The sequence below is a fragment of the Triticum aestivum genome, chromosome 1B (assembly GCF_018294505.1).
Source record: "Triticum aestivum cultivar Chinese Spring chromosome 1B, IWGSC CS RefSeq v2.1, whole genome shotgun sequence".
Taxonomy (NCBI): domain Eukaryota; kingdom Viridiplantae; phylum Streptophyta; class Magnoliopsida; order Poales; family Poaceae; genus Triticum; species Triticum aestivum.
Window position 1 is genome coordinate 603841064 of NC_057795.1, and position 13785 is coordinate 603854848.

The window sequence follows — 13785 nt, forward strand, 5'->3', positions numbered from 1 at the left end:
CTTGCCAACTATACTTTTAAGGGTGGAATACCTAAGAAACATGGTGATCCCGGAGTACCCTCTATACCTTGCTCTATTAAAAGAAATTATGTTAAAACTACTTTATGTGATTTAGGAGCCGGTATTAGTGTTATGCCTCTTTCCAAGTATCGTAGACTTGAATTAAGTAAGTTGACACCCACTGAGATATCCTTGCAAATGGCTGATAAATCAACCGCTATACCTGTTGGCATTTGTGAGGACGTGCCTGTTGTTGTTGTGAATGTTACTATTTTAACAGACTTCGTTATTCTTGATATTCCCGAGGATGATAGTATGCCTATTATCCTTGGCAGACCTTTTTTAAATACTGCAGGAGCTATTATTGATTGCAACAAAGGCAATGTCACCTTTCATGTCAATGGAAATGAGCACACGGTACATTTTTCGAGGAAACAACCTCAAGTTCATAGCATAAATACTCTTGAGAAAATTGCATCGATTATATTGGAGGTTTTGAGTTTCCTCTCCATACTGTCAAGAAACAGTATGATATTCTTATTGTTGGGGATGTTCATATCCCCGTTGAGGTAACCTAGTGTCACTTCAAAATTTCTCCGGTACCGTGTTATTCGGAATGAGTTTGTTAACAAGACATGATCAACCTTGTTAGTAGATTCATTTTGATGATCATGAGACGGATGAAACTAGAAGGCACAACCTTCTGTACCCTCTTTTTACTTTCTATTATTTAAAATAAATAAAGCAAAAATAGTATTATCTGTCTGTTTTCTGAATTATCCGTGCAATAAAAAATATCCCGAAAATAAAAGTGCTCCAAATGCCCTGCAAATTTAGTATGATTTTTTATGAATTATGTGAGGATTTTAGGCACTGAAAACACTGTAGGGGGGTTTGCCACCTGGCCACTAGAGTGGAAGGCGCGCCCCCTGTCTCGTGGGCCCCTGGTGGACCCTCTCCACTCATGCCAGCACCCACACACTCCATCTTCTTCCCAAAAAATCCTCATCCAGCTCAAGCACGAGTTCTTGCTCATTTTGCTATGATTTTTGATCTCCTTGCTCAAAGCTCCATTCACAAAACTGCTTCGGGAGATTGTTGTTTGGTATGTGACTCCTCCATTGGTCCAAATAGTTTTTGTTCTAGTGCTTTATTCTTTGCAAATCCTTGCTGCCTTGGTGACCCTGTTCTTGATCTTGCATGTTAAATTTATGAGGTTCCAAGTAATTCTGATGCATGATATAGGCTCTAGGCACTTGCAGGAGTAGTTGCTATCAATCTTGTTTAGTTTTATTCACTTTTATTTTGAAGTTACAAAAAAATCAGAAATATTGCCGAAAAATAAATATGTTCAGGAAAATGTACCAAGGTGGTTCCTTAGTAAAGAAAGGACCTAGGCTTGCCATGCGTGAGCAAGACGATGAACTACCAAGGGAGGCTGAAGTGTGGTCTTGTGAATGGCCGTCAGAAGAGTTTATGGTAAATGCAGGTATTAAGGATGAATTTGATACATATGTGAGTAATGCCGATCTTGAGGACTTCATGCAAGATAAGTGTCCTCAATACTACCACCTAACTGATTTTTTCATGAGAAGGTTTAAATTTTCATCTTCGCGTAATTCTCATAGTGTCCTGTTTGATATTTATGGTAAATCATATACCATGGACCTGGAAGACTTTACTAGTGCTTGCAAACTCCCGCAATGGGGAAGTGTTAGTGATCCCCACAAATCTGAATTTAGAGATTTCTTTGCTAGTATTACTCTGGGAGAGTCTAGGGATATTACACAAGCTACCATAGGGAGCATTCATTTTCCTGCTATACATTATTTTGCTCTCTTCATTGGTAGATGCATTAACAGTAAAGATGAAGCATGTCATATGTGTGTCCCTGATCTTTGTGTCCTCAAGAGTGTTGTGTTAGGTTATAAAGATTATAACTTGGGGGCAATAGTGCGTAGGTTGCATAAAAATGGTAGAGCTGGACATTTATTTGGAGGAATTTATGCGACCCGTGTGGCCAATTATCTTGGTATAGCCCCACGAGAGGGTGATGAGATGTTGCCTCCTGCTTATTTATACTATGACGCTATGGTCAACCATCATTTTCTTAAGGGGAATGAACAATTCCTCGAGTATCGACTAATCTTTGACAGACACAGTTCTGTACATGTTACTCTTCCTGCTCCTTTCCTTTTTGATTACCATGCAAAGGGAAGATATGTTGTTACCAGGGAGGAAGCAGCTGAACACGAGGGGAGAGCGGAGGTGGCTCGCCAACATGCCGCAGCTCAGGAGGCATTTGCTGCTGCATCTCAGTACGACCCCAGTTACAACTACGGATATCAGCCAGGCTACCCTTGGCATTAGACCAACTTAGGCGAAAAGCCTAAGCTTGGGGGAGTACGTATCTCTCACCGACTTTACATTCATGTTCACACACTATTCTAGTCGTCGGTGCTCATACTCTTTCATTGTATTATCCATGCTAGTTTAATTTTCTTTTTCTAGTTTTCTTCTTGTGTGTTTGATAAACCTTAAGAAAAACCAAAAAAATTAGTTAGTTTATTTTCCATGCTTGTAGTAGAAATTAAAGTGAAAACCCAAAAAGATTTCTCGTTCTCCTTTTACTTGTCGGGAGCTTTCCCGTGTAAATAGTTTTATTTTCTTTTCTTTCCTTTGGGGGGGTTGAGAGTAGAAGACCATATTGAAACTGTTTAGTGGCTCTCATATGCATGATTGTTTATTTAACTTAGAGCCCATATTACCTTGTCTTCTCTCTCTTGAGTTGAATGCCTGCAGGTTCCAGCTTAGTCCAATGCACGTGCACTCTTATTGTTGTACACATCATTCGGTCGTGCAAGTGAAAGGCAATAGTGACGATATATGATGGACTGATTGTTATGAGAGAAGCTGGTATGAACTTGACCTCTCTTGTGTTTGTAAATATGATGAGTTCATCGTTCCTGATTCAACTTATTGTGAAGTAAACATATTTGCAATAACATTTAGAGATTATAGTTGCTTGTGCCATGCTTGATTAGCTATGACTTATAATGGTTTACCTTGCGTGCCAACAGGCTATTAGAATGATTATGATATGGTATGATGGGATGGTATCCTCCTTTGAATGAATTGTGTGACTCGACTTTGCACATGTTCACGCATGTAGCTGAAACAAATCAACATAGACTTCATGATATTTATCTTCGTGGTGGATTATATCCTACTCATGTTTGTACTCGGTGTGAATTAGTTTTAATGCATGTTTATGACTGTAGTCGCTCTCTCAGTTGGTCGCTTTCCAGTCTTTTGCTAGCCTTCACCTGTACTAAGCGGGAATATTGCTTGTGCATCCAAACTACTTAAACCTGAAAGTTATTCCAATGAGTCCACCATACCTTCCTATATGCGGTATTTACCTGCCATTCCAAGTAAATTTGTATGTGCCAAACTCCAAACCTTCAAATGAAATTCTGTTTTGTATGCTCGAGGAGCTCATGTTTCCACTAGGGCTGCCTATATCTTCCATGCTATGTGGGTTATTCTCAAGAGGAGTGGACTCCACTCCTCATTCACGAGAAAGGGCCGGTAACCGTGATGCCCAGTCCCATGATCCAAAAAGATCAAAGAAAATCAATATAATTAAACAAAACTCCCCCAGGGATGTCGTTAGTTGGAGGCACTCGTTGTTTCGAGCAAGCCATGGATTGATGCTTGTTGGTGGTTGTGGGAGTATAAACTTTTACCATTCTGCATGGGAACTTCCTATAATGCATGTAGTATGGAAGATACAGCCATCTCATAGTTGTTGCGTTGACAGTGAAAGTATGCCGCCCAAAATGTTATTCAATCTCTATTTTAAAATCGAGCTCTGGCACCTCTACAAATCCCTGCTTCCCTCTGCGAAGGGCCTATCTATTTACTTTTATGTTGAGTCATCACCTTCTTATTAAAAAACACAGGCTGGAGAGCACATTGTCATTTGCATTCATTACTATTGGTTTATATTGGGTATGATTTGACTGGATCTCTTTTACCATGAATTACAATGTTTAGTCAGTCCTTGTTCTTTAAAGGTGCTCTGCATTTATGTTTTGCGGTCTAAGAAAGGGCTAGCGACATACCATTTTGTTGTATCATGTTATGCTTGTTTTGAGAAAGTGTTGTCATCCGAGTTTTATTATTATTGCTCGCTAGCTGATTATGCCATTGATATGAGTAATTGTGAGACCGAGGTGTTATGTTGAGTATGGTTAGTTCATAATATATGTTGAAACTTGAATGCTGGCTTTACATGTTTACAACAAGAAGAGAAAATAGAGTTTGTATAAGTTTTTCTTTATCACTTTTAGTTTATCAACTGAAATGCCTGAGGACAAGCAAAGGTTTAAGTTTGGGGGAGTTGATACGTCTCCAACGTATCTACTTTTCCAAACACTTTTGCCCTTGTTTTGGACTCTAACTTGCATGATTTGAATGGAACTAACCCGGACTGACGCTGTTTTCAGCAGAATTACCATGATGTTGTTTCATGTGTAGAAAACAAAAGTTCTCGGAATAACCTGAAAATCCTCGGAGACAAGTTTTAGAAAATATAAAAAATGCTCGCAAAAGATGAAGACCAGGGGGCCCACACCCTGTCCACGAGGGTGGGGGCGTGCCCACCGCCTCTGGGTGCGCCCCCTGTCTCGTGGGCCCCCTGCAGCTCAGCCGACCTCAACTCCAACTCCATATATTCCGTCTCGTGGAGAAAAAATCAAAGAGAAAGTTTCATCGCATTTTATGATACAGAGCCGCCGCCAAGCCCTAATCACTCTCAAGAGGGCTGATCTGGAGTCTGTTCGGGGCTCCGGAGAGGGGGATTCGTCGCCATCGTCATCATCAACCATCCTCCATCACCAATTTCATGATGCTCACCGCCGTGCGTGAGTAATTTCATCGTAGGCTTGCTGGACGGTGATGGGTTGGATGAGATTTATCATGTAATCAAGTTAGTTTTGTTAGGGTTTGATCCCTAGTATTCACTATGTTCTGAGATTGATGTTGCTATGACTTTGCGATGCTTAATGCTTGTCACTAGGGTCCGAGTACCATGATTTCAGATCTGAACCTATTATGTTTTCATGAATATATGTGTGTTCTTGATCCTATCTTGCAAGTCTATAGTCACCTATTATGTGTTATGATCCGACAACCCCGAAGTGACAATAATTGAGATACTTCTCGGTGATGACCGTAGTTTGAGGAGTTCATGTATTCACTATGTGTTAATGCTTTGGTCCGGTTCTCTATTAAAAGGAGGCCTTAATATCCCTTAGTTTCCGCTAGGACCCCACTGCCACGGGAGGGTAGGACAAAAGATGTCATGCAAGTTCTTTTCCATAAGCACGTATGACTATATTCGGAATACATGCCTACATTACATTGATGAATTGGAGCTAGTTCTGTGTCACCCTATGTTATAGCTATTACATGAGGAATCGCATCCGACATAATTATCCATCACTAATCCATTGCCTATGAGCTTTTCATATATTGTGCTTCGCTTATTTACTTTTCCGTTGCTATTGTTACAATCATTACAGAACCCCAAAAATATTATCTTTTGCTATCTTTACCTTTACCACTATTACCATTACTATCATACTACTTTGCTACTAAATACCTTGCTGCAGATACTAAGTTATCTAGGTGTGGTTGAATTGACAACTCAACTGCTAATACTCAAGAATATTCTTTGGCTCCCCTTGTGTCGAATCAATAAATTTGGGTTGAATACTCTACCCTCGAAAGCTGCTGCGATCCCCTACACTTGTGGGTTATCAGGCAGCTCAGACGCATCTGGGAAAGATTTGCGGAAAGCAGCCAACATCGCATGGAATGATTTGTTGGTCATCCGCTCGGATGTCTTCACCTGAAGAAAGGTGACCATAGCTGAGAATACTGACAGCTTATTTCTTGGGGTGACAGCCACGTTGCATTGTTCCAACATGCGGGCCCACTGTTTTTCTTCTACAGGTGAAAGTTCACGAAATGCACGAGTATTTCATAACATTGTTTCAATGTTGGTCAAACTCACTGGCTGCGCCACCATCACCTCCTCCTCCTCTTCCACCTGAGCATCATGCAGATCAAGATGGTGATCTGCTGCTTCCACGTAGTCAATAACATTGACGTTCACAGTTTCACCATGATGAACCCAGCTAGTATATGTGACCGACATCCCATACAAGTGTAGATGATTTTGCACAGTTGACTGGGGCCTTGTAACTGAATTCATACGAGTGCTAGACGGGCAGAGCACATCTGATTTCGAACCGCCGTACTCAGCTCTAATAAAGTTCATGAAGTTTTCAACCCCCTCGACATATGCAGCGGAGGATCTTCGAGCAGAAGTTATCCAAGTCTTGTCCATCTGTTAGACATACAAATTAGTTCTTCTACTAGATATTACAGGAAAAACATATATGTTTTTTTATGACGTCCAGAAAAAAATACCTAGGTCGATGTCTAAAGCTATGGCAAGATATTTGGACGAGTAGATCTAAGTAACGAAAAATATGTAAAGCTAATTCAGCAAACATATTTGAGTGCTAAATTATGGCAGGCTATTTCAGCAGTCAATGAGGCTGAGCACACATCCATCAAACTATCGAAGGCCACCGCAGCAACAAAGATCGAGTATGAAACGGTGTAGAGCTATTTCACCTAACAGATTGGCTACTAGACCATGGCAATCTACGTCACAATAAATATATGGCAGGATATTTTAGCAACTAATCGGCCTTGGCATGCCATCTCAGCTAAGCAGATTGAGTGCAGAACAGGGCAAGGAAGCTTCTTAAGCAGAGCATATTGACTGTAAACTACTTCGGCAAATAGTGAGATTAATAGCGTCTATCAGCTAACATTCAGCGCTACACCGTCATGAACGGGGCCTCAGTCTAGAATGCGCATACCGTGGGAGAAGCTAACCGTCGTGCATCTCCACGCGAATGTCGCCAGCGGTGGCGGCGCTGACCGCCATGCGCCTCCACAACAACGTAGCCAGCGGTAGCGACGCGGCTAGAGGACGACAGTCGATGAGTGTACTGTGGGAGTGAGAGGATCCCCGTGTGTCCCCTTGACGAACCGCGGCGCCGATGTATCGGCGCGGCGGGGAGGACGGCTTTGGCGGAGCGAATGGAGTGGAGGGGGACGGGAGGGAGGGGGTTTGGGGAATATTATTGGCTAGTTGGCCGAAGGGCGGCTGAATCGGATTTGGGGGGAATTTTTGGGTGGGGGGGATGGATTTTCGCGCGGTGGGCGGGGGGAGTTTGGCGGATGGTCGGTTTCTCCAAGTGCAGTCCCATGTGTCAGTGAAGAGGCAAGCCGAAGCGCGTTCCATTTGTGAGAGCCGTGTGCAGGACCGAACGTGTGTGGGGGGCAATGCGACCACGACAGGAGTGTTGTGAGTGTACCGCCTTTTTTCCTTTTAAACTAGGTGCTTCACGCGATCCATCGATACTGCTACTAGTAATCCGGTAATCCCGACTAAAACGGCGCGGCCGGGTCTTTTCCCACGCGATATGTTGGGAGATTGGCTTAGTTGGGTTTTTTAGGATAAGTAATGCTACACCTACGTAATCCCAGTTACGTAATTAACATAATGTGAAACATGTGAGCTGTTGATTGTAGATTGGGGGAGGGAGGGGCCACCACCATGAAAATCAGGGGAGGAGAGAGATAGGCAATTTACGTTAACCCTTTCATAGGTTCCCGTAGATGTAGAAAGATGTGAAATGCGTGAATTTGTAGTGGACGTACTATTGGAGTGCCTAAGATAAATTGTGTATGTATAGACCCTATGTGTTTATTTTACTTCACATGTTAGATTTGTCTCGGTTCAATAAAAAGAAGAGTTGGTGATGATGGTGTTCCTGTCATCCTGCAATTTAGGCCACCCGATCTATATCTAACGGATAGGAAGGAAACTATGACAATTTACCCGCACTCCTCTCCACATTTGCAGATAAGGCTTTCCTTCGTTCATCCTTTTCTCCCACAAGATCTTGATCTTCCGTGCAATGCACGGGCATCTTTCTAGTAATCCTACAATATACTATATTATTGTGAAAGTTCATACACACCGGCCGAGATTAATGCAAACATGGCAGATTTTCATTACATTTCAAACTTTTACAGCATAGAAAAATAAAAGAAACCTGACCCTAAATCTATTCTACAGCGGCGACTGATGTCCTCCATCTGCGATCTCTATGTACGGGGGTGGGGTTCAAGACCCGTGAAGTGAAGGTGCGGTCTCCGGCGAGGAAGAGTGGAACATGGGACACGGACCGGCCAGTTGGCACACAAGGCCCTACCGCTTCCCATGCCCTACTCATCCTCGGAGGAGTCCCCGACCTCGGCGGTGCCGGATGTTGGACGGCAGCAAGTAGGACGTGTGGCTGACGGTGCTCCCATCGTCGGCCGCCAGCATGGCCACCACTTGTGCGGTCGCGTCCTCGAGCTTCATCCCCGAAGACAAGCTTTCCCGTAGAGCGTTCGCACTTGCGGTCATGGCGGATGTGGTGCCAGGTAGGAGGATGATGCACTACTGTGTGGAGGTTAGCTGGGCGTTGCCGCTTTAAGTAGCGCATTCCGGTGATAACAAGCATCCGGGTGCATCATTAAGTCACCGGAGTTGGTTCCTCGGGCACCGAGCCTCTTAATGACGACATACAAACGGACGACATGAATGCGGGCAGCTGGCGCCCGCTGGGAATGCACGCGTGGCGGCGCGAGAGACGAGGGTTTTGGTGTGTCAGGGTAGTCAGCTGCGGTCGTTTAAACGTTGGATATGCCCTTTGCTCACATGCGATCCCCGCATGTCATTGAAAAAGCAAGACAGACCAGCATGGTGTCAGGTCCTGAGGATGCAGTTGGCCGCGCTACACCACTCTGTGGACATGACACGGCGCCCCGTGCATCCTCAACGAGCCGGGTGTTGGGGTGTTTTTGGATTGTGGCCAAAGTGCACCTTACCAAAATTTTGTTCATGACCCAAAGATTGGTCTTTGTTTGGATGGTTGCCGTTTTTTGGCATGCCAATGAACTCTAGCCAACTCTAGTTCATTTTTCTTGCCAGTGTCGGCCAAATCATGGGCAACCAGTACCTCAACCAAAATTTTGGCTACCCAATTCTTTGATGGGGCAACCTTGGGCACAAACCAAACATACTATTGGTCGTGCCATAGCACTAACGCCACCCTCGGCACACTGAAACCGACCGTGTCTAGCGACGATATGAGCGTGTCGCTCACTGTGGTCGCCGTGTCCAGAGGCTGTGCTGGAGCTACACCATGTTGTTGGCCCCAATGACCCACATGAACTGTTGTCGGTTGGCGAGGAGGTCGTGGGCCAGCTCCTCCATTGGACTAGTCTGCGCTACGTCATCCCGACGGGTGTGCCCCACATGTGGGTTTCCCTGTTTTCCCGACCATATTCGAGCGTCAGTGCCCCGCGTTGCGCATTAGGCCTTTCACTATGTAGGCCAAGCGAGACAACTAATTGTTTATTTGAGCCGTTCAAGTATAATCATGTGGCGTTTGCTTATTTCTCATTCCTCTCCAACCCTCTTCTCCATTGATCATGTCACCCTCCGGTCGAGTCCATCCTCCCGCATGCCTCATTTGAACATTCCGCCGAGTACCATTCACATGTACCCACCCTAGTCCTATTTCAATCGATCTCCAGACCCCGAGATGAAATCGAGAGAGAACGAGTGGGGGCATGTGATACCTAAGGCGGATTCAAAATTTTGAACTGGTGATCATGGCATCTGCAAATCATATATAAAGGGTATTCAATGTTCGTTTCGTTTTTGAACGTACAATATACTCCCTCCTATCCTTTCTAGTTTACGTATAAGTTTTATGTGTAGTCAAAGTATCTCTACTTAGATAAAAAAAGTATCAACATTCAACAATGCCAATCAATATTGTTAGATTCGTACGTACAACTAGATTTGTACTCGAGATGGTTTCCAATTTGTTCTCAACCACGTGAATGTGCTCGTTCTCGTGCATGCTCTTTCTACTAGGATTTCGCCACGTATAGCCAGTCCAATAGTAACTTTTTTAAGCTCCCTGTCCAATAGTACACGTGGAGTACTGACAACATCTGTACTAGAGTATGCGGTGCTCATAGTAGTACTCCCTCCTTCCATTTATATAGGGCCTATGTGGAGGAGAGAGATGTGAAAAAGTAAGGGAGTGAACTCTCATGCAAGAGCCTAGCTATATAAGCATTCCTAGTTAAATACAATAAATATGAAGAAAGAGATAGAGAGGAGATGGAAAAAAGTAGTAACTAGACTCGACTTTGGCCAAGGAGTGCGGAAGGGGGATTCCTACAGGCAGTCGGCTCTGATACCAACTTGTGACGCCCCCGATTCAATCGTACACTAATCATGCACGTAAACGTCTACGATCAAGATCAGGGACTCACGGGAAGATATCACAACACAACTCTAAAACATAAATAAGTCATACAAGCATCATAATACAAGCCAGGGGCCTCGAGGGCTCGAATACAAGTGCTCGATCATAGACGAGTCACCGAAAGCAACAATATCTGAGAACAGACATAAGTAAACAAGTTGCCATAAGATTGCTAGCACAAACTGAGCTACAGATCGAAAGAGGCGCAGGCCTCCTGCCTGGGATCCTCCTAACTACTCCTGGTCATCGTCAGCAGCCTGCACATAGTAGTAGGCACCTCCAGTGTAGTAGTCGTCGTCGACGGTGGCGTATGGATCCTAGGCTCCCATGTCTGGTTGCGGCATCCGAGAAGAAGAGGCAAATAGGGGAAAAGAGGGAGCCAAGCAACCGTGAGTACTTATCCAAAGTACTCGCAAGCAAGGAACTACACTACATATGCATGGGTATATGTGTAAGGAGGCAATATGAGTGGACTGAACTGCAGAAGGCCAGAATAAGAGGGGGATAGCTAGTCCTATCGAAGACTATGCTTCTGGCAGCCTCCGTCTTGCAGCTTGTAGAAGAGAGTAGATTTAAGTCCTCCAAGTAGCATCGCATAGCATAATCCTACCCGGCGATCCTCCCCTCGTCGCCCTGTGGAAAAGCAATCACCGATTTGTCTGTGGAACTTGTCTGGGTGTGTTTATTAAGTATCCGGTTCTAGTTGTCATAAGGTCAAGGTACAACTTCGGGTCGTCCTTTTATCGAGGGACACGACTATTCGAATAGATTAGCTTCCCTGCAGGGGTGCACCACATAACCCAGCATGCTCGATCCCATTTGGCCGGACACACTTCCCTGGGTCATGCCCGACCTCGAAAGATCAACACATCGCAGCCCCACCTAGGCACAACAGAGAGGTCAGCACGCCGGTCTAAATCCTATGCGCGCAGGGGTCTGGGCCCATCGCCCATTGCACACCTGCACGTTGCGTACGCGGCCGGTAAGCAGACCTTGCAACCTCCATTAAAAGGAAGTCGCGTTGCGCAGTCCAAGCTGGCGCGCGCTGCTCAGTCGCTGACGTCACGAAGGCTTCGGCTGATACCACGACGTCGAGTGCCCATATCTTTCCCACATAGTTGGTTAGTGCGTATAGGCCAATGGCTAGACTCAGATCAAATACTAAGATCTCGTTAAGTGTGTTATTATGAAGCAATCGCGAACGCCGACCAGGGCCAGGCCCACCTGTCTCCCAGGTGGTCTCAACCCGCCCTGTCGCTCCTCCACAAAGATCCACACAGAGGGCCGTCGGGACAAAGGTCCTTTCAGCCCCCAATCCGTGAATCACTCGCGGGTACTCCTCGAGCCGACCCGACTTTAGTCACCATCTGTAGTATGTATATATGTATAGCATATACCCGTGATCACCTCCTGAGTGATCACGGACCAATAGTATAGCAAGGCAGACTGACAAGAATGTAGGGCCAATGATGATAAACTAGCATCCTGTACTAAGCATTTAGGATTGCGGGTAAGGTATCAATGACTGTAGCAACAATGACAGGCTATGCATCAGAATAGGATTAACGGAAAGCAGTAACATGCTACACTACTCTAATGCAAGCAGTATGGAGGAGAATAGGCGATATCTGGTGATCAAGGGGGGGGGGCTTGCCTGGTTGCTCTGGCAAGAAGGAGGGGTCGTCAACACCGTAGTCGAACTGGGCAGCAGCAGCGTCGGTCTCGTAGTCTGCCGAAGAGAAGAGGGGGAAGAAACAATGAATACAATGCAAACAGATGCATATCGATGCATGACATGACAAGTAACGATGCTAGGTGTACCCAATCGCGGTAGTGGTGATACCGACGAAGGGGGAAAACATCCGGGAAACTATTCCCGGTGTTTCGCGTTTTCGGACAAATGAACTGGAGGGGGGGAGTTGCGTGTTCGCTATGCTAGGGAGGTGTGGCGGACGAACGGGCTGCGTATCCGGATTCGTCTCGTCGTTCTGAGCAACTTTCATGTAGAAAGTATTTTCATCCGAGTTACGGATTAAAAGATATGATTTTCTAAGGACTTAAATCTTTTTCTGATTTTAATTAATTATCTAAAGCCAACATTATCCAGAACAGTGTTTGATGATGCAAGCATGACATCAGAGTGCTGTCAGCAGGTCAACTGGTCGGTTGACCAGTCAAACCAGACAGATGGGTCCAGTGGGACCCACATGTCATTGTGAGGGGCATTAACAGAGTTTTGAAACTAACTAAATGGGTTAATTAGCAAGTAGGGCCCAGTAGTCAGTGAGAGATTAGGTTTTAATTAATTAATTTAATTAATCAGCAGTTTATCTATTTGTTTTTATTTGATTTATGGGATGGGGCCCTCATGTCAGTGGCAGTAGTGCCACGTCAGCTTAGTTGACTTGGGTCAATGTGGCCAGTTGGGGCTCCCAGGCCCACAAGCAGTGACCCAGGGGTGGGCCCCGGTGTGCCAGCCTAGCGGAGCCACCGGAGTAGCTCCGGCAAGCTCGCGCGCAGCGGCCGAACGCCGGCGAGTGTCGGGATTCTCCTACGGGGCATCAAATCGAGCGCCGCCACTTGCGTTCGAACGAGGAGAGTGCCCCGCGTCAAGTGGTGGCCGTGGCGTGGCCGGAGGTGGCCAGAAGTGACGGCGGCGAGCACATCGGCGGACGGCCGGAGTCGGGCGCGAGAGGAAACCACGACGCACCATGCAAGTGAATGAAAGGAGAGGCCAAGCGAGTCGTACGTGAGGCGACGAACGCAACGGGCGCTGGCCCGTGACCATTTGGTCACCATAGGCACGCCGGCGATGAGCGCAGGCGGCAGCATGTTCGAGCGCTCAACGGGGACGGCGTTAGGAGGCACGGGAGGGAGTGTGCGCGTTCACGTTGGGCTCCAGTGAGCATCACGAGCACGATGCCGTGCTCATGCGAGCACGACGGAGAGCGTGGCCTCGGCGGCGAGGCGATCCGCGGTGACGGCCTCACGACAACGGCGATGAGGTAGCTACGATGCGTGAGGGGCTTAACGAGGAGGAGTAGGAGGCAGAGGACCTCACCGTGCGGCACGCAAAATGGCCCGTGGTGGTTTAGTAGCAGCAGGGGGCGCCGCCGGAGTTGGTGAAGAACGGCGGCGACCGGAGATTTGGAAGAAGGGGACCGTTGCAGCAACACCTCCGAGCTCCAGCTGCAGCCACCGGTGGACGAGGAAGATGATGGCGAAGCCGACGGACACGCGGGCGAGGCGAGGCGATGGCTGTGTCCGTGCGTTTCACGGCGGCGGTTCCATGGCGGCGTTC